Here is a 19,615-nt window from a genome sequence, read left to right as displayed (position 1 = left end):
TGTGAGTGTGTGAGTGTGTGACTGTGTGTCAGTGTGTGTGAGAGAGTGTGAGTGTGAGTGAGTGTGTGTGTGTCTGTGAGTGCATCTGTGTGAGTGTGTGTGTGTCTGTGAGTGAGTGTGTGTGTCTATGAGTGTGAGTGTGTGAGAGAGAGAGTGTGTGTGAGTGTGAGTGTGAGTGTGTTTGCGAGTGTGTGTGTGAGTAGTGAGTGTGAGAGTGTGTGTGAGTGTATCTGAGTGTGTGTGTGTGTGTGTGAGTGTGAGGGAGTGCGTGTATGTGTGTGAGTGTAAGTGTGAATGTGTGAGTGTGTGTGTGAGTGTGTATGTGTGAGTGTGTGTGAGTGTGAGTGTGTGTGAGTGTGTGTGAGTGTGAGTGTGAGTGTGTGTGTGAGTGTGCGTGAGTGTGTGTGTGAGTGTGTGTGAGTACATGTGCGTGTGAGTGTGTGTGAGTGCGTGTGTTTGAGTGTGTTTGTGTGTGTGCGTGTGTGTATGTGAGTGTGTGAGTGTATGTGTGAGTGTGTCTGTGTGAGTGTGTGTGTGTGAGTGTGTGTATGTGAGTGAGTGAGTGACTGTGAGTGTGAATGTGTTTGTGATTGTTGTGTGAGTATGTGAGTGTGTGAGTGTGTGTGAGTCCGTGAGTGTATCTGAGTGTGTGTGTGTGAGTGTGAGAGCGTGTGACTGTGTGTGTGTGTTGGTGTGAGTGTGTTTGTGAGTGCGTGTGTGTGTGTGCACTGAGTGTGTGAGTGTGAGAGAGTGTGTGTGAGTGCGTGAATGTATCTGAGTGTGTGTGAGTGTGTGTGAGTGCGTGTGTGTGTGAGTGTGTGTGTGTGAGTGTGTGTGTGTATGTGAGTGTGTGAGTGAGTGTGTGTGAGTGTGTCTGAGTGTGTGAGTGTAAGAGAGTGTGCGTGTTTGTGAGTGTGTGTGAGCGTGTGTGTGTCTGTGAGTGTGTCTGTGTGAGTGAGTGTGTGTCTGTGAGTGAGTGTGAGTATGAGGCAGTGCGAATGTGTGTGAGTGTGTGTGAGTGTGTGTGGCTGTGAGTGTGTCTGTGTGAGTGTGTGTGTGTCTGTGAGTGTGTCTGTGTGAGTGAGTGTGTGTCTGTGAGTGAGTGTGAGTATGAGGCAGTGTGAATGTGTGTGAGTGTGTGTGTGAGTGTGTGTGGCTGTGAGTGTGTCTGTGTGAGTGTGTGTGTGTGAATGTGTACGTGTATGAGTGTGTGTGTCTGCGTGTGAGTGTGTGTGAGTGCACGTGTGTGTGAGTGTGTTTGTGAGTGTGAGTGTGTGTGTGCCTGTGAGTGAGTGTGAGTATGAGGCAGTGTGAGTGTGTGAGTGTGTGACTGTGTGTCAGTGTGTGTGAGAGAGTGTGAGTGTGAGTGTGAGTGAGTGAGTGTGTGTGTGTCTGTGAGTGCATCTGTGTGAGTGTGTGTGTGTCTGTGAGTGAGTGTGTGTGTCTATGAGTGTGAGTGTGTGTGAGAGAGAGTGTGTGTGAGTGTGAGTGTGAGTGTGTTTGTGAGTGTGTGTGTGTGTGAGTAGTGAGTGTGAGAGTGTGTGTGAGTGTATCTGAGTGTGTGTGTGTGAGTGTGAGGGAGTGCGTGTATGTGTGTGAGTGTAAGTGTGAATGTGTGAGTGTGTGTGTGAGTGTGTATGTGTGAGTGTGTGTGAGTGTGAGTGTGTGTGAGTGTGTGTGTGTGTGAGTGTGAGTGTGAGTGTGTGTGTGAGTGTGCGTGAGTGTGTGTGTGAGTGTGTGTGAGTACATGTGCGTGTGAGTGTGTGAGAGTGTGTGTGTGAGTGCGTGTGTTTGAGTGTGTTTGTGTGTGTGCGTGTGTGTATGTGAGTGTGTGAGTGTATGTGTGAGTGTGTCTGTGTGAGTGTGTGTGTGTGAGTGTGTGTACGTGAGTGAGTGAGTGACTGTGAGTGTGAATGTGTTTGTGATTGTTGTGTGAGTATGTGAGTGTGTGAGTGCGTGTGTTTGAGTGTGTTTGTGTGTGTGCGTGTGTGTGAGTGCTTGTGTGTGAGTGTGTGTGAGTGTGTGTGTGAGTGTGTGTGAGTGCATGTGTGTGTGAGTGTGTGTGTGAATGTGTGTGTATATGTGTGTGTGAGTGTGTGAGTGTTTGTGTCTGTGTGAGTGAGTGTGTGTCTGTGAGTGAGTGTGTGTCTGTGAGTGAGTGTGAGAATGAGGCATTGTGAGTGTGCGTGTGAGTGTGTGCATCTGTGAGTGTGAGTGTGTGTGAGAGAGAGTGTGTGAGTGTGTTTGTGATTGTGAGTGTGTGTGTGAGATGAGTGTGTATGTATGTGTGTGTGAGTGTGTGAGTGAGTGTGAGTGTGTGTGTGTGTGAGAGTTGTGAGTGTGTTTGTGTGTGTGAGTGTGTGTGTGATAGTGTGTGAGTGTGAGGGAGTGAGTGTGTGAGTGTTTGTATATGTGTGTTGGAGAGTGTGTGTGTGAGTGTGTGAGTGTATGTGTGAGTATGAGTGTGTGCATGAGTGTGTGTGTTTGTGAGAGAGAGTGTGTGAGTGTGTGAGAGTATGTGTGTTTGTGAGTGTGAGTTTGTGTGTGAGTGTGAGTGAGTGTGTTAGTGTGAGTGAGTGTGTGTGTCTGTGAGTGTGTGTGTGAGTGTGTCTGTGTGTGAGAGAGTGTGTGTGAGTTTGTGTGAGTGTGAGTGAGTGTGTGTGTCTGTGAGTGTGTCTGTGAGTGCGTGTGTGAGTGTGCGTGAGTGTGTGTGAGTGTGAGAGTGTGTGAGTGTGTGAGAGTGAGTGTGTGTGTGAGTGTGAGTGCTTGTGAGTGTGTGTGAGTGTGTGTGTGAGTGAGAATATTTGTGTGTGTGAGTGTGTGTGAGAGTGTGAGTGTGTGTGTGAGTGTGAGTGTTTGTGAGTGTGTGTGTGTGAGTGTGAGTATGTGGGTCTTAGTGAGTGTGAGTGTGAGTCTGATTGTGAGAGTTTTTGTGAGTGTGTGTGAGTGTGAGTGAGTATTTTTCTATGAGTGTGAGTGAGCATGAGTGTGTGTGCCTGTGTGTGAGAGTTTGTGTGAGTGTGAGTCTGATTGTGAGAGATTGTGTGAGTGTGAGAGTGTGTGAGTGTGAGTATGTGTGTGTGATTGAGTGTGAGTGTGTGTGTATGAGTGAGTGTGAGTGTGCGTGAGTGTGTGAGTGTGTGTGTATGAGTGTGAGTGTGTGTGTGTTAGTGAGTGTGAATATGTGTGTGTTAGTGAGTGTGTGTGTGTTAATGAGTTGAGAGTGTGTGAGTGTGCATGAGTGAGTGTGAGTGTGTGTATGAGTGTGAGTGAGCATGAGTGTGTGTGAGTGTGTGTGTATGAGTGTGAGTGTTTGTACAAGTGTGAGTGTGTGTGAGTGTGTGTGTGAGTGGGTGTGTATGAGTGTGATTGAGTGTGAATGAGTGTGTGTGTACGAGTGAGTGGGTGTGAGTGTGTGTGAGTGCATTTATGTGAGTGTGTGTGAATGTGCGTGTGTGAGTGTGTGAGTGTATGTGTGAGAGCGTGAGTGAGTGTGAGTGTGTGTGAGTGTCAGTGTGAGTGTGTGAGTGTGAGTGTGTGTGTGTTTATATGATTGTAAGTGAGTGTGTGTGTATGAGTGTGAGTGAGTGTAAGTGTGAGTGAGTATTTTTCTACGAGTGTGAGTGAGTGTGAGTGTGTGTGAGTGCATGTGTGAGTGTGTGTGTGAGTGTGAGTGTGTGAGTGTGTGTGAGTGTGTGTGTGTGTGAGAGCGTGATTGAGTGTGAGTATGTTTGAGTGTGTGTGTGAGTGTGTGAGTATGAGTATGTGTGTGTTAGTGAGTGTGAGTGTGTGTATGAGTGAGTGGAAGTGTGTGTGAGTGTGTGAGTATGTGTGTACGAGTGTGAGTGTGTGTTAGTGATTGAGTGTGAATATGTGAGTGTTAGTGAGTGTGAGTGTGCATGTACATGTGTGAGTGAGCATGAGTGTGTGTGAGTGTGTGTGTATGAGTGTGAGTGAGTGTGAGTTTGTATGAGTGTGCGTGTATGAGTGTGAGTGAGTGTGTGAGAGTGCATGTATGAGTGAGTGAGTGTGAGTGATTATATATGATTGTGAGTGAGTGTGTGTACAAGTGTGAGTGAGTGTGAGTGAGTATTTTTCTATGAGTGTGAGTGAGCATGAGTGAGCATGAGTGTGTGTGCCTGTGTGTGAGAGTTTGTGTGAGTGTGAGTCTGATTGTGAGAGATTGTGTGAGTGTGAGTGTGTGTGAGTGTGAGTATGTGTGTGTGATTGAGTGTGAGTGTGTGTGTATGAGTGAGTGTGAGTGTGCGTGAGTGTGTGAGTGTGTGTGTATGAGTGTGAGTGTGTGTGTGTGAGTGAGTGTGAATATGTGTGTGTTAGTGAGTGTGTGTGTGTTAATGAGTTGAGAGTGTGTGAGTGTGCATGTACGAGTCTGAGTGAGCATGAGTGAGTGTGAGTGTGTGTATGAGTGTGAGTGAGCATGAGTGTGTGTGAGTGTGTGTGCCTGAGTGTGAGTGAGTGTGAGTTTGTGTGAGTGTGTGTGTATGAGTGTGAGTGAGTGTGTGAGAGTGCATGTAGGAGTGAGTGAGTGTGAGTGATTGTGCATGTATGAGTGTGAGTGAGTGTGAGTGAGTATTTTTCTACGAGTGTGAGTGAGTGTGAGTTTGTGTGAGTGTGTTTGTACAAGTGTGAGTGTGTGTGAGTGTGTGTGAGTGGGTGTGTATGAATGTGAGTGAGTGTGAATGAGTGTGTGTGTACGAGTGAGTGAGTGTGAATGTGTGTGAGTGCATTTATGTGAGTGTGTGTGAATGTGCGTGTATGAGTGTGAGTGAGTGTGAGTGTGTGAGTGTATGTGTGAGAGCGTGAGTGAGTGTGAGTGTGTGTGAGTGTCAGTGTGAGTGTGTGAGTGTGAGTGTGTGAGTGTGTTTGTATGATTGTAAGTGAGTGTGTGTGTATGAGTGTGAGTGAGTGTAAGTGTGAGTGAGTATTTTTCTATGCGTGTGAGTGAGTGTGAGTGTGAGTGTGTGTGAGTGTGTGTGTGAGTGTGTGTGTGTGTGTGAGTGTGTTTGTGTGTGTGTGAGAGTGTGATTGAGTGTGAGTATGTTTGAGTGTGAGTGTGAGTGTGTAAATGTGTGTGTGAGTGTGTGAGTATGAGTATGTGTGTGTTAGTGAGTGTGAGTGTGTGTATGAGTGAGTGGAAGTGTGTGTGAGTGTGTGAGTATGTGTGTACGAGTGTGAGAATGTGTTAGTGAGTGAGTGTGAATATGTGAGTGTTAGTGAGTGTGAGTGTGCATGTACATGTGTGAGTGAGCATGAGTGTGTGTGAGTGTGTGTGTATGAGTGTGAGTGAGTGTGAGTTTGTATGAGTGTGAGTGAGTGTGTGAGAGTGCATGTATAAGTGAGTGAGTGTGAATGATTATATATGAGTATGAGTGAGTGTGTGTACAAGTGTGAGTGAGTGTGAGTGTGAGTGAGTATTTTTCTATGAGTGTGAGTGAGCATGAGTGAGCATGAGCGCGTGTGCCTGTGTGTGAGAGTTTGTGTGAGTGTGAGTCTGATTGTGAGAGATTGTGTGAGTGTGAGTGTGTGTGAGTGTGAGTATGTATGTGTGATTGAGTGTGAGTGTGTGTATGAGTGAGTGTGAGTGTGCGTGAGTGTGTGTGAGTGTGTGAGTGTGCGTGTATGAGTGTGAGTGTGTGAGTGAGTGTGAATATGTGTGTGTTAGTGAGTGTGTGTGTGTGTTAATGAGTTGAGAGTGTGTGAGTGTGCATGTACGAGTGTGAGTGAGCATGAGTGAGTGTGAGTGTGTGTATGAGTGTGGGTGAGCATGAGTGTGAGTGAGTGTGAGTTTGTGTGAGTGTGCATGTATGAGTGTGAGTGAGTGTGTGAGAGTGCGTGTATGAGTGAGTGAGTGTGAGTGATTGTGCATGTATGAGTGTGTGTACAAGTGTGACTAAGTGTGAGTGTGAGTGAACATTTTTCTACGAGTGTGAGTGAGTATGAGTGAGCATGAGTGTGTGTGAGTGTGTGTGTATGAGTGTGAGTGAGTGTGAGTTTGTGTGAGTGTGTGTGTGCGTGAGTGTGTGTGAGTGTGTGAGTGTGTGTGTATGAGTGTGAGTGTGTGTGTGTGAGTGAGTGTGAATATGTGTGTGTTAGTGAGTGTGTGTGTGTTAATGAGTTGAGTGTGTGAGTGTGCATGTACAAGTGTGAGTGAGCATGAGTGAGTGTGAGTGTGTGTATGAGTGTGAGTGAGCATGAGTGTGTGTGAGTGTGTGTGCCTGAGTGTGAGTGAGTGTGAGTTTGTGTGAGTGTGCGTGTATGAGTGTGAGTGAGTGTGTGAGAGTGCATGTATGAGTGAGTGAGTGTGAATGATTATATATGAGTATGAGTGAGTGTGTGTACAAGTGTGAGTGAGTGTGAGTGTGAGTGAGTATTTTTCTATGAGTGTGAGTGAGCATGAGTGAGCATGAGCGCGTGTGCCTGTGTGTGAGAGTTTGTGTGAGTGTGAGTCTGATTGTGAGAGATTGTGTGAGTGTGAGTGTGTGTGAGTGTGAGTATGTGTGTGTGAGTGTGTGTGAGTGTGTGTATGCGTGAGTGTGAGTGTGCGTGAGTGTGTGTGAGTGTGTGAGTGTGCGTGTATGAGTGTGTGTGTGAGTGAGTGTGAATATGTGTGTGTTAGTGAGTGTGTGTGTGTGTTAATGAGTTGAGAGTGTGTGAGTGTGCATGTACGAGTGTGAGTGAACATGAGTGAGTGTGAGTGTGTGTATGAGTGTGGGTGAGCATGAGTGTGAGTGAGTGTGAGTTTGTGTGAGTGTGTGTGTATGAGTGTGAGTGAGTGTGTGAGAGTGTGTGTATGAGTGAGTGAGTGTGAGTGATTGTGCATGTATGAGTGTGTGTACAAGTGTGACTAAGTGTGAGTGTGAGTGAATATTTTTCTACGAGTGTGAGTGAGTATGAGTGAGCATGAGTGTGTGTGAGTGTGTGTGTATGAGTGTGAGTGAGTGTGAGTTTGTGTGAGTGTGTGTGTGCGTGAGTGTGTGTGAGTGTGTGAGTGTGTGTGTATGAGTGAGTGTGTGTGTGTGAGTGAGTGTGAATATGTGTGTGTTAGTGAGTGTGTGTGTGTTAATGAGTTGAGTGTGTGAGTGTGCATGTACGAGTGTGAGTGAGCATGAGTGAGTGTGAGTGTGTGTATGAGTGTGAGTGAGCATGAGTGTGTGTGAGTGTGTGTGCCTGAGTGTGAGTTTGTGTGAGTGTGCGTGTATGAGTGTGTGAGTGGGTGAGAGTGCGTGTATGAGTGAGTGAGTGTGAGTGATTGTGCATGTATGAGTGTGTGTACAAGTGTGACTAAGTGTGAGTGTGAGTGAATATTTTTCTACGAGTGTGAGTGAGTATGAGTGAGCATGAGTGTGTGTGAGTGTGTGTGTATGAGTGTGAGTGAGTGTGAGTTTGTGTGAGTGTGTGTGTATGAGTGTGAGTGAGTGTGTGAGAGTGCATGTAGGAGTGAGTGAGAGTGAGTGATTGTGCATGTATGAGTGTGAGTGAGTGTGAGTGTGAGTGTGTGTGAGTGTGTGTGAGTGTGTGTGTGTGTGTGAGTGTGTTTGTGTGTGTGTGAGAGTGTGATTGAGTGTGAGTATGTTTGAGTGTGAGTGTGAGTGTGTAAGTGTGTGTGTGAGTGTGTGAGTATGAGTATGTGTGTGTTAGTGAGTGTGAGTGTGTGTATGAGTGAGTGGAAGTGTGTGTGAGTGTGTGAGTATGTGTGTATGAGTGTGAGTGTGTGTTAGTGAGTGAGTGTGAATATGTGAGTGTTAGTGAGTGTGAGTGTGCATGTACATGTGTGAGTGAGCATGAGTGTGTGTGAGTGTGTGTGTATGAGTGTGAGTGAGTGTGAGTTTGTATGAGTGTGCGTGTATGAGTGTGAGTGAGTGTGTGAGAGTGCATGTATGAGTGAATGTGAGTGATTATATATGAGTATGAGTGAGTGTGTGTACAAGTGTGAGTGAGTATTTTTCTATGAGTGTGAGTGAGCATGAGTGAGCATGAGTGCGTGTGCCTGTGTGTGAGAGTTTGTGTGAGTGTGAGTCTGATTGTGAGAGATTGTGTGAGTGTGAGTGTGTGTGAGTGTGAGTATGTGTGTGTGATTGAGTGTGAGTGTGTGTGTATGAGTGAGTGTGAGTGTGCGTGAGTGTGTGTGAGTGTGTGAGTGTGTGTGTATGAGTGTGAGTGTGTGTGTGTGAGTGAGTGTGAATATGTGTGTGTTAGTGAGTGTGTGTGTTAATGAGTTGAGTGTGTGAGTGTGCATGTACGAGTGTGAGTGAGCATGAGTGTGAGTGAGTGTGAGTTTGTGTGAGTGTGCGTGTATGAGTGTGAGTGAGTGTGTGAGAGTGCGTGTATGAGTGAGTGAGTGTGAGTGATTGTGCATGTATGAGTGTGTGTACAAGTGTGACTAAGTGTGAGTGTGAGTGAGTATTTTTCTACGAGTGTGAGTGAGTATGAGTGAGCATGAGTGTGTGTGAGTGTGTGTGTATGAGTGTGAGTGAGTGTGAGTTTGTGTGAGTGTGTGTGTATGAGTGTGTGAGAGTGCGTGTAGGAGTGAGTGAGTGTGAGTGATTGTGCATGTATGAGTGTGAGTGAGTGTGAGTGAGTATTTTTCTATGAGTGTGAGTGAGTGTGAGTTTGTGTGAGTGTGTTTGTACAAGTGTGAGTGTGTGTGAGTGTGTGTGTGAGTGGGTGTGTATGCGTGTGAGTGAGTGTGAATGAGTGTGTGTGTACGAGTGAGTGAGTGTGAGTGTGTGTGAGTGCATTTATGTGAGTGTGTGTGAATGTGCGTGTATGAGTGTGAGTGAGTGTGAGTGTGTGAGTGTATGTGTGAGAGCGTGAGTGAGTGTGAGTGTGTGTGAGTGTCAGTGTGAGTGTGTGAGTGTGTGAGTGTGTTTGTATGATTGTAAGTGAGTGTGTGTGTATGAGTGTGAGTGAGTGTAAGTGTGAGTGAGTATTTTTCTACGAGTGTGTGAGTGTGAGTGTGTGTGAGTGCATGTGTGAGTGTGCGTGTGAGTGTGAGTGTGTGAGTGTGTGTGTGTGTGAGAGTGTGATTGAGTGTGAGTATGTTTGAGTGTGAGTGTGAGTGTGTAAGTGTGTGTGTGAGTGTGTGAGTATGAGTATGTGTGTGTTAGTGAGTGTGAGTGTGTGTATGAGTGAGTGGAAGTGTGTGTGAGTGTGTGAGTATGTGTGTACGAGTGTGAGTGTGTGTTAGTGAGTGAGTGTGAATATGTGAGTGTTAGTGAGTGTGAGTGTGCATGTACATGTGTGAGTGAGCATGAGTGTGTGTGAGTGTGTGTGTATGAGTGTGAGTGAGTGTGAGTTTGTGTGAGTGTGTGTGTATGGGTGTGAGTGTGTGTGAGGGTGTGAGAGTGCATGTGTATGAGTGAGTGAGTGTGAATGATTGTGCATGTACGAGTGTGCGTGAGTGTGAGTGAGTGTGAGTGTGTGTACGAGTGTGAGTGAATGTAAGTGTGTATGAGTATGTTTCTATGAGAGTGTGAGTTTGTGTGAGTATGTTTGTATGAGTGTGAGTGTGTGTGAGTGTGTGTGTGAGTGTCAGTGGGTGTGTACGAGTGTGAGTGAGTGTGTGTGAATGTGTGGGTATGAGCGTGAGTGAGTGTGAGTGTGTATCAGTGTGTGTGTGTGAGTGTATGTGTGAGAGCATGAGTGAGAGTGTGTGTGTGAGTGTGAGTGAGTGTGTGTGTGTGAGTGTATGACTGTGTGAGTGTGCGTGAATGTATGTGTGAGTGAGTGAGTGTGAGAGTGTGAGAGTGTGATTGTGTGAGTGAGTGTGAGTGTGTTAGAGTGTGAGTGTGTTGAGAGTGTGAGTGTGTGAGCGCGAGTGTGTGAGTGTGTGTGTGTACGTGTGTGAGTGTGTGTGTGAATGTGGGTGTGAGTGTGTGTGAGTGTGCGTGTACGAGTGTGAGTGAGTGTGAGTGTGTGAGTGTGTGTGAGTGAGTATGTGTGAGTGTGTGTGTGTGAGTGAGTGTGTGAGTGTGTCTGAGTGTGTGACTGTTTGTGTGTGTGTGAGTGTGTGTGAGTGTGTGTGAGTTTGTCTGTGAGAGTGAGTGTGTTTCTGTGAGTGAGTGTGAGTATGAGGCATTGTGAGTGTGTGTGTGTGTGAGTGTGTGCATCTGTGAGAGTATGTGTGAGAGTGTGTGAGTGTGAGTGTCTGTGAGTGTGAGTGTGTGATTGTGTGAGTGTGTGTGTGTTTGTGCATGTGTGTGAGTGTGAGTGAGTGTGTGTGTTTGAGTGTGTGAGTGTGTGAATGTGTGTGAGTGCACTGTATGAATAGAACTGCGTTTATGTGCTAAACCATAAATGTATTTTGATGCTTTGGCAACATAAGATGTAACTTATCATGCCAATAAAGCGATTTAAATTGTAAAAATTGTGTGTGTGAGTGTGTGAGAGAGTGTGTGTGAGAGTGTGAGTGTGTGTATGGGTGTGAGTGTGAGTGTGTGTGAGTTTGTGTGAGTGTATGTGAGTGTGTGTGTGAGTGTAAGAGTGTGTGAGTATGTGTGTGTGAGGGTAAGTGTGTGAGTGTGTATGTGAGAGTGTGAGTGAGTGTGCGTGTGTTCGACAGTGAGTGTGTGAGTGTGTGAATGGGTGTGTGAGTGTGTGAGTGTGTGTGTGAGTGTGTGTGTGAGTGTGCATGTACGAGTGTGAGTGAGTGTGAGTGTGTGTGAGTGTGCGTGTACGAGTGTGAGTGAGTGTGTGTGAGTGTGTGTGTGTGTGTCTGAGTGTGTGAGTATTTGTGTGTGTGTCTGTGTGTGTGTGTGTGTCTGTGAGTGTGTCTGTGTGAGTGAGTGTGTGTTTGTGAGTGAGTGTGAATATGAGGCATTGTGAGTGTGTGCAGAGAGAGTGTGTGAGTGTGAGTGTTAGTGAGTGTGTGTATGAGTGAGTGTGAGTGTGTGTGAATGTGTGTGAGTGTGTGAGTGTGCGTGTATGTGTGTGAGTGTGTGTGAGTGAGTGAGTGTGAATATATGTGTGGTAATGAGTGTGATTGTGTGTGTTAGTGACTGTGTGTGAGTGTGTGTTAGTGTGCATGCATGAGTGTGAGTATGTGTGAGTGAGTGAGTGTGAATATGTGTGTGTTAGTGAGTGTGAGTTTGTGTGTTAGTGAGTGTGAGTGTGTGTGAGTGTGCATGTACAAGTGTGAGTGAGCATGAATCTGTGTGTAGGAGGTTCAGAGAGTGTGAGTTTGTGTGAGTGTGCGTGTATGAGTGTGACTGCGTGTGTGAGAGTGTGTGTGTATGTGTGAGTGAGTGTGAGTGATTGTGTATGTACAAGTGTGAGTGAGTGTGAGTAAGTGTGAGTGTGTGTGTATGAGTGTGAGTGAGTGTGAGTGTGTTTGTATGAGTGTAAGTGAGTGTGTGTGTATGAGTGTGAGTGAGGGTGAGTGTGAGTGAGTATGTTTCTATGAGTGTGAGTGAGCATGAGTGTGTGTGAGTGTGTGTGTATGAGTGTGAGTGAGTGTGAGTGTGTGTGAGTGTGAATGTATGCGTGTGAATGTGTGAGAGTGTGTGTGTATGAGTAAGTGAGTGTGAGTGATTGTGTGTATGAGTGTGAGTGAGTGTGAGTGCATGTGAGTGTGTGTGTACGAGTGTGAGTGAGTGTGAGTGTATGAGTGTTTTTAATGAGAGTAAGTGAGTGTGTATGTATGAGTGTGAGTGAGTGTGAGTGTGAGTGTGTGTATGGGTGTGAGTGTGAGTGTGTGTGAGTTTGTGTGAGTGTATGTGAGTGTGTGTGTGAGTGTAAGAGTGTGTGAGTATGTGTGTGTGAGGGTAAGTGTGTGAGTGTGTATGTGAGAGTGTGAGTGAGTGTGCGTGTGTTCGAGTGTGAGTGTGTGAGTGTGTGAATGGGTGTGTGAGTGTGTGAGTGTGTGTGTGAGTGTGTGTGTGAGTGAGTGTGTGTGTGAGTGTGCATGTACGAGTGTGTATGAGTGTGAGTGTGTGTATGTGTGAGAGCGTGAGTGAGTGTGTGTGTGTGAGTGTGAGTGAGTGTGAGTGTGTGTGAGTGTATGACTGTGTGAGTGTGTGTGAATGTATGTGTGAGTGAGTGAGTGTGAGTGTGTGTGAGTGTGAGAGTGTGATTGTGTGAGAGTGTGTGAGTGTGAGTGTTTGAGTGTGAGTGTGTGAGTGTGTGTGTGAGTGTGAGTGTGTGAGTGTGTGAGCGCAAGTGTGTGCATGTGTGAATGTGTGTGTGAGTGTGTGTGTGTAAGTGTGTGAGTGTGTGTGTGTGTGAATGTGGGTGTGAGTGTGTGTGAGTGTGTGTGTGTGAGGGAATGTGAGTGAGTGTGTGTGTGAATGTGTGTGAGTGAGTGTGTGAGTGTGAGTGAGTGTGTGTGTATGAGTGTGAGTGTGTGTGTCTGAGTGTGAGTGAGTGTGTGAGTGAGTATGTGAGTGTGTGATTGTGAGTGAGTGTGTGTACAAGTGTGATTGTGTGTGTGAGTGTGTGTGAGTGAGTGTGAGTGTGTGAGTGTGTGAGTGAGTGTGTGAGTGTGAGTGTGTGTGTGAATATGTGAGTGTGTGAGTGTGTGAATGTGTGTGAGTGTGTGTGTGAATGAGTGTGTGAATGTGTGAGTGTGTGTGTGAGTGTGTGTGTGAGTGAGTGTGTGAGTGTGAGTGAGTGTGTGTGAATGTGTGTGAGTGAGTGTGAGTGTGAGTGAGTGTGTGAGTGTGTGTGCGTGAGTGTGTGAGTGTGAGTGAGTCTGTAAGTGTGTGTGAGTGAATGTGTGAGTGTGAGTGAGTGTGTGTGAATGAGTGTGAGTGTTTGTGTGAGTGAGTGTGTGAGTGAGTATGTGAGTGTGTAATTGTGAGTGAGTGTGTGTACGAGTGTGAGTGTGTGTGTGAGTGTGTGTGTGAGTGAGTGTGAGTGTGTGAGTGTGTGAGTGAGTGTGTGAATGAGTGTGAGTGTGAGTGAGTGTGTGTACGAGTGTGCGTGTGTGTGTTTGAGTGTGTCTGAGTGTGTGTGAATGTGTGAGTGTGTGCGTGAATGTGTGTGCGTGAGTGTGTGAGTGTGAGTGAGTGTGTGAGCATGTGTGAGTGAATGTGTGAGTGTGTGTGTATGAGCGTGAGTGTGTGTGTGAGTGAGTGTGCGAGTGTGAGTGAGTGTGTGAGCATGTGTGAGTGAATGTGTGAGTGTGAGTGAGTGTGTATGAGTGTGAGTGTGTGTGTGAGTGAGTGTGTGAGTGAGTATGTGAGTGTGTGATTGTGATTGAGTGTGTGTATGAGTGTGAGCGTGTGTGTGAGTGTGTGTGTGAGTGAGTGTGAGTGTGTGAGTGTGTGAGTGAGTGTGTGAATGTGTGTGTGAATGAGTGTGTGAGTGAGTGTGTGTACGAGTGTGAGTGTGTGTGTTTGAGTGTGCCTGAGTGTGTGTATGAATGTGTGTGTGTGTGTGAGTGTGTGTATGTGAGTGAGTGTGTGAGCGTGTGTGAGTGAGTGTGTGTGAGTGTGTGTGTGTGTGAGTGAGTGTGTGTGAGTGAGTGTGTGTGAGTGTGTGTGTGTGATTGAGTGTGTGTGAGTGTGTGTGTGTTTGATTGAGTGTATGTGTGTTTGTGAGTGAGCGTGTGTGTGTGAGTGAGTGTGTGTGACTGTATGAGTGTGTGTGAGTGTTTGCGAGTGTGTGTGTGAGTGAGTGTGTGTGTGTGAGTGTGTGTGAGTATGTGTGTGAGTGTGTGTGAGTGTGTGTGAGTGTGTGTGTGAGTGAGTGTGTGAGTGTGTGTGAGTGAGTGTGTGAGTGTGAGTGAGTGTGTGTGTGAACGTGTGTGAGTGTGAATGAGTGTGTGAGCGTGTGTGAGTGAATGTGTGAGTGTGAGTGAGTGTGTTTGTACGAGTGAGAGTGTGTGTGTGAGTATGTGAGTGTGTGTATGTGAGTGAGTGTGTGAGTGAGTGTGTGAGTGTGAGTGAGTGTGTGTGTGTGTGAATGTGTGTGAGTGAGTGTGTGAGTGTGAGTGAGTGTGTGTGAGTGAATGTGTGAGTGTGAGTGAGTGTGTTTGTACGAGTGAGAGTGTGTGTGTGAGTATGTGAGTGTGTGTATGTGAGTGAGTGAGTGTGTGAGTGTGAGTGAGTGAGTGTGTGTGTGAATGTGTGTGAGTGAGTGTGTGAGTGTGAGTGAGTGTGTGTGAGTGAATGTCTGAGTGTGAGTGTGTGTGAATGAGTGTGTGCGACTGAGTGAGTGTGCGAGTGTGTGAGTGAGTGTGTGAGTGAGTGTGTGAGTGGAAGTGTGTGTGAGTGTGTGTGAGTGTGTGTGTGTGAGTGTGTGAATGTGTGTGAATGTGTGTGTGAATGTGTGAGTGTGTGTGTGAGTGTGTGTATGTGAGTGAGTGTGTGAGTGAGTATGTGTGAGTGTGTGTGAGAGTGTGCGTGCGTGTGAGTGAGTGTGTGTGAGTGAGTGGGTGTGTGAGTGTTTGTGTGATTGAATGTGTGTGAGTGTGTGTGTGTTTGATTGAGTGTATGTGTGTTTGTGAGTGTGTGAGTGTGTGTGACTGTATGAGTGTGTGTGAGTGTGTGTGTGTGGGTGAGTGTGGGTGAGTGTGTGTGTGTGAGATTGATTGAGTGTGTGTACAAGTGCGAGCGTGTGTGTGAGATGAGTGTGTGTGTGTGTGAGTGTGTCTGTGAGTATGTGTGTGAGAGTGTGTGAATGTGTGTGTGTGAGTGTGTGTGAGTGTGTGTGTGTGTAAGTGTGTGTGAGTGTGTGTGTGAGTGAATGTGTGAGTGTGTGTGAGTGAGTGTGTGAGTTTGTGTGAGTGTGTGTGTATGTGTGTGAGTGTGTGTGTGAGTGAGTGTGTGAGTGTGTGTGAGTGAGTGTGTGTGTGAGTGTGAGTGAGTGTGTGTGTGAATGTGTGTGAGCGTGAGTGTGTGTGTTTGTATGTATGAGTGAGAGTGTGCGTGTGTGAGTGTGTGTATGTGAGTGAGTGTGTGAGTGAGTGTCTGAGTGTGAGTGAGTGTGAGTGAGTGTGTGTGATTGTGTGTGAGTGAGTGTCTGAGTGTGAGTGAGTGTGTGAGCATGTGTGAGTGAATGTGTGAGTGTGAGTGAGTGTGTGTGTATGAGTGTGAGTGTGTGTGTGAGTGTGAGTGAGTGTGTGAGTGAATACGTGAGTGTGTGATTGTGAGTGAGTGTGTGTACAAGTGTGAGTGTGTGTGAGAGTGTGTGTGAGTGAGTGTGAGTGTGTGAGTGAGTGTGAGTGTGTGTGTGAGTGTGTGTGAGTGTGTGAATGTGTGTGAATGTGTGTGTGAATGAGTGTGTGAGTGTGAGTGCGTGTGTGAGTGTGTGTGAGTGTGTGTGTGAGTGTGTGTGAGTGAGTGTGTGAGTGTGAGTGAATGTGTGAGCGTGAGTGAGTGTGTGTGTGAATGTGTGTGAGTGAGTGTGTGAGTGTGAGTGAGTGTGTGAGCGTGTGTGAGTGAATGTGTGAGTGTGAGTGAGTGTGTGTGTATGGGTGTGAGTGTGTGTGTGAGTGAGTGAGTATGTGAGTGTGTGATTGTCACTGAGTGTGTGTATGAGTGTGAGCATGTGTGTGAGTGTGTGAGTGAGTGTGAGTATGTGAGTGTGTGAGTGTGTGTGAGTGTGTGAGTGTGAGTGTGTGTGAATGTGTGAGTGTGTGTGAATGTGTGAGTGTGTGTGTGAGTGTGTGTGTGTGTGAATGTGTGTGAATGTGTGTGTGAATGAGTGTGTGAGTGTGAGTGAGTGTGTATGAGTGTGAGTGTGTGTGTGTGCGAATGTGTGTGTGTGAGTGTGTGTTTGTGAGTGAGTGTGTGTGTGTGTGATTGAGTGTGTGTGAGTGTGTGTGTGTGTGATTGAGTGTATGTGTGTTTGTGTGTATGTGTGTTTGTGAGTGAGTGTGTGAGTGTGTGTGAATTTATGAGTGTCTGTGTGTGTGTGTGATTGATTGACTGTGTGTACGAGTGTGAGTGTGTGAGTGAGTGTGTGTGTGTGAGTGTGTGAGTGTGTGTGAGTGTGTGTGAGTGTGTGAATGTGTGTGTGAATGAGTGTGTGAGTGTGAGTGAGCGTGTATACGAGTGTGAGTGTGTGTGTTGGTGTGTGTGAGTATGTGTGTGAATGTGTGAGTGTGTGTGTGAGTGTGAGTGTGTGTGTGAGTGTGTGAGTGTTTGTGTGTGTGTGAATGTGAGTGTGTTTGTGAGTGAGTGTGCAAGTTTGTGTGAGTGTGTTTGTATGAGTGAGTGTGTGTGTGAGTGTGTCTGTGAGAGTGAGTGTGAGTGTGAGTGTGTGAGTGAGTGTGTGTGTGAATGTGTGTGTGTGAGTGTGTGAGTGTGAGTGAGTCTGTAAGTGTGTGTGAGTGAATGTGTGAGTGTGATTGAGTGTGTGTATGAGTGTGAGTGTGTGTGTGAGTGAGTGTGTGAGTGAGTATGTGAGTGTGTGATTGTGAGTGAGTGTGTGTACGAGTGTGAGCGTGTGTGTGAGTGTGTGTGTGAGTGAGTGTGAGTGTGTGAGTGTGTGAGTGAGTGTGTGAATGAGTGTGTGAGTGTGAGTGAGTGTGTGTACGAGTGTGCGCACGTGTTTGAGTGTGTCTGAGTGTGTGTGTGAATGTGTGAGTGTGTGTGTGAATGTGTGTGCGTGAGTGTGTGAGTGTGAGTGAGTGTGTGAGCATGTGTGAGTGAATGCGTGAGTGTGTGTGTATGAGTGTGAGTGTGTGTGTGAGTGAGTGTGTGAGTGTGAGTGAGTGTGTGAGCATGTGTGAGTGAATGTGTGAGTGTGAGTGAGTGTGTATGAGTGTGCGTGTGTGTGTGAGTGAGTGTGTGAGTGAGTATGTGAGTGTGTGATTGTGAGTGAGTGTGTGTACGAGTGTGAGCGTGTGTGTGAGTGTGTGTGTGAGTGAGTGTGAGTGTGAGTGTGTGTGAGTATGTGTGTGAGTGTGTGTGAGTATGTGTGTGAGTGTGTGTGAGTGTGTGTGTGAGTGAGTGTGTGAGTGTGTGTGAGTGAGTGTGTGAGTGTGAGTGAGTGTGTGTGTGAACGTGTGTGAGTGAGTGTGTGAGTGTGAATGAGTGTGTGAGCGTGTGTGAGTGAATGTGTGAGTGTGAGTGAGTGTGTTTGTACGAGTGAGAGTGTGTGTGTGAGTATGTGAGTGTGTGTATGTGAGTGAGTGTGTGAGTGAGTGTGTGATTGTGAGTGAGTGTGTGTGTGAGTGTGTGTGAGTGAATGTGTGAGTGTGAGTGAGTGTGTTTGTACGAGTGAGAGTGTGTGTGTGAGTATGTGAGTGTGTGTATGTGAGTGAGTGTGTGAGTGAGTGTGTGAGTGTGAGTGAGTGTGAGAGTGTGTGTGAGTGAATGTGTGAGTGTGAGTGAGTTTGTTTGTATGAGTGAGAGTGTGTGTGTGAGTGTGTGCATGTGAGTGAGTGTGTGAGTGAGTGTGTGTGTGTGAGGGAATGTGAGTGAGTGTGTGTGTGAGTGAGTGTGTGAGTGTGAGTGAGTGTGTGTGTATGAGTGTGAGTGTGTGTGTCTGAGTGTGAGTGAGTGTGTGAGTGAGTATGTGAGTGTGTGATTGTGAGTGAGTGTGTGTACAAGTGTGAGTGTGTGTGTGAGTGTGTGTGAGTGAATGTGTGAGTGTGAGTGAGTGTGTGTATGAGAGTGAGTGTGTGTGTGAGTGAGTGTGTGAGTGAGTATGTGAGTGTGTGATTGTGAGTGAGTGTGTGTACGAGTGTGAGCGTGTGTGTGAGTGTGTGTGTGAGTGAGTGTGAGTGTGTGAGTGTGTGAGTGAGTGTGTGAATGAGTGTGTGAGTGTGAGTGAGTGTGTGTACGAGTGTGCGCGCGTGTTTGAGTGTGTCTGAGTGTGTGTGTGAATGTGTGAGTGTGTGTGTGAATGTGTGTGCGTGAGTGTGTGAGTGTGAGTGAGTGTGTGAGCATGTGTGAGTGAATGTGTGAGTGTGTGTGTATGAGTGTGAGTGTGTGTGTGAGTGAGTGTGTGAGTGTGAGTGAGTGTGTGAGCATGTGTGAGTGAATGTGTGAGTGTGAGTGAGTGTGTATGAGTGTGCGTGTGTGTGTGAGTGAGTGTGTGAGTGAGTATGTGAGTGTGTGATTGTGAGTGAGTGTGTGTACGAGTGTGAGCGTGTGTGTGAGTGTGTGTGTGAGTGAGTGTGAGTGTGAGTGTGTGTGAGTATGTGTGTGAGTGTGTGTGAGTATGTGTGTGAGTGTGTGTGAGTGTGTGTGAGTGTGTGTGTGAGTGAGTGTGTGAGTGTGTGTGAGTGAGTGTGTGAGTGTGAGTGAGTGTGTGTGTGAACGTGTGTGAGTGAGTGTGTGAGTGTGAATGAGTGTGTGAGCGTGTGTGAGTGAATGTGTGAGTGTGAGTGAGTGTGTTTGTACGAGTGAGAGTGTGTGTGTGAGTATGTGAGTGTGTGTATGTGAGTGAGTGTGTGAGTGAGTGTGTGATTGTGAGTGAGTGTGTGTGTGAGTGTGTGTGAGTGAATGTGTGAGTGTGAGTGAGTGTGTTTGTACGAGTGAGAGTGTGTGTGTGAGTATGTGAGTGTGTGTATGTGAGTGAGTGTGTGAGTGAGTGTGTGAGTGTGAGTGAGTGTGAGAGTGTGTGTGAGTGAATGTGTGAGTGTGAGTGAGTTTGTTTGTATGAGTGAGAGTGTGTGTGTGAGTGTGTGCATGTGAGTGAGTGTGTGAGTGAGTGTGTGTGTGTGAGGGAATGTGAGTGAGTGTGTGTGTGAATGTGTGTGAGTGAGTGTGTGAGTGTGAGTGAGTGTGTGTGTATGAGTGTGAGTGTGTGTGTCTGAGTGTGAGTGAGTGTGTGAGTGAGTATGTGAGTGTGTGATTGTGAGTGAGTGTGTGTACAAGTGTGAGTGTGTGTGTGAGTGTGTGTGAGTGAATGTGTGAGTGTGAGTGAGTGTGTGTATGAGAGTGAGTGTGTGTGTGAGTGAGTGTGTGAGTGAGTATGTGAGTGTGTGATTGTGAGTGAGTGTGTGTACGAGTGTGAGCGTGTGTGTGAGTGTGTGTGTGAGTGAGTGTGAGTGTGTGAGTGTGTGAGTGAGTGTGTGAATGAGTGTGTGAGTGTGAGTGAGTGTGTGTACGAGTGTGCGCGCGTGTTTGAGTGTGTCTGAGTGTGTGTGTGAATGTGTGAGTGTGTGTGAATGTGTGTGCGTGAGTGTGTGAGTGTGAGTGAGTGTGTGAGCATGTGTGAGTGAATGTGTGAGTGTGTGTGTATGAGTGTGAGTGTGTGTGTGAGTGAGTGTGTGAGTGTGAGTGAGTATGTGAGCATGTGTGAGTGAATGTGTGAGTGTGAGTGAGTGTGTATGAGTGTGCGTGTGTGTGTGAGTGAGTGTGTGAGTGAGTATGTGAGTGTGTGATTGTGAGTGAGTGTGTGTACGAGTGTGAGCGTGTGTGTGAGTGTGTGTGTGAGTGAGTGTGAGTGTGAGTGTGTGAGTGTGTGAGTGAGTGTGTGAATGTGTGTGTGAATGAGTGTGTGAGTGTGAGTGAGTGTGTGTACGAGTGTGAGTGTGTGTGTTTGAGTGTGTCTGAGTGTGTGTATGAATGTGAGTGTGTGTGTGAGTGTGTGTATGTGAGTGAGTGTGTGAGCGTGTGTGAGTGAGTGTGTGTGAGTGTGTGTGTGTGTGAGTGAGTGTGTGTGAGTGAGTGTGTGTGTGAGTGTGTGTGTGTGATTG

Source organism: Somniosus microcephalus, chromosome 34 (genome assembly GCF_052327205.1).
Source record: "Somniosus microcephalus isolate GS21.2 chromosome 34, FLI_Smic_1.0, whole genome shotgun sequence".
In the NCBI taxonomy this organism is placed as follows: Eukaryota; Metazoa; Chordata; class Chondrichthyes; order Squaliformes; family Somniosidae; genus Somniosus; species Somniosus microcephalus.
The sequence above is the reverse complement of the archived record's forward strand: the minus strand, read 5'-3'. Positions refer to the sequence as shown.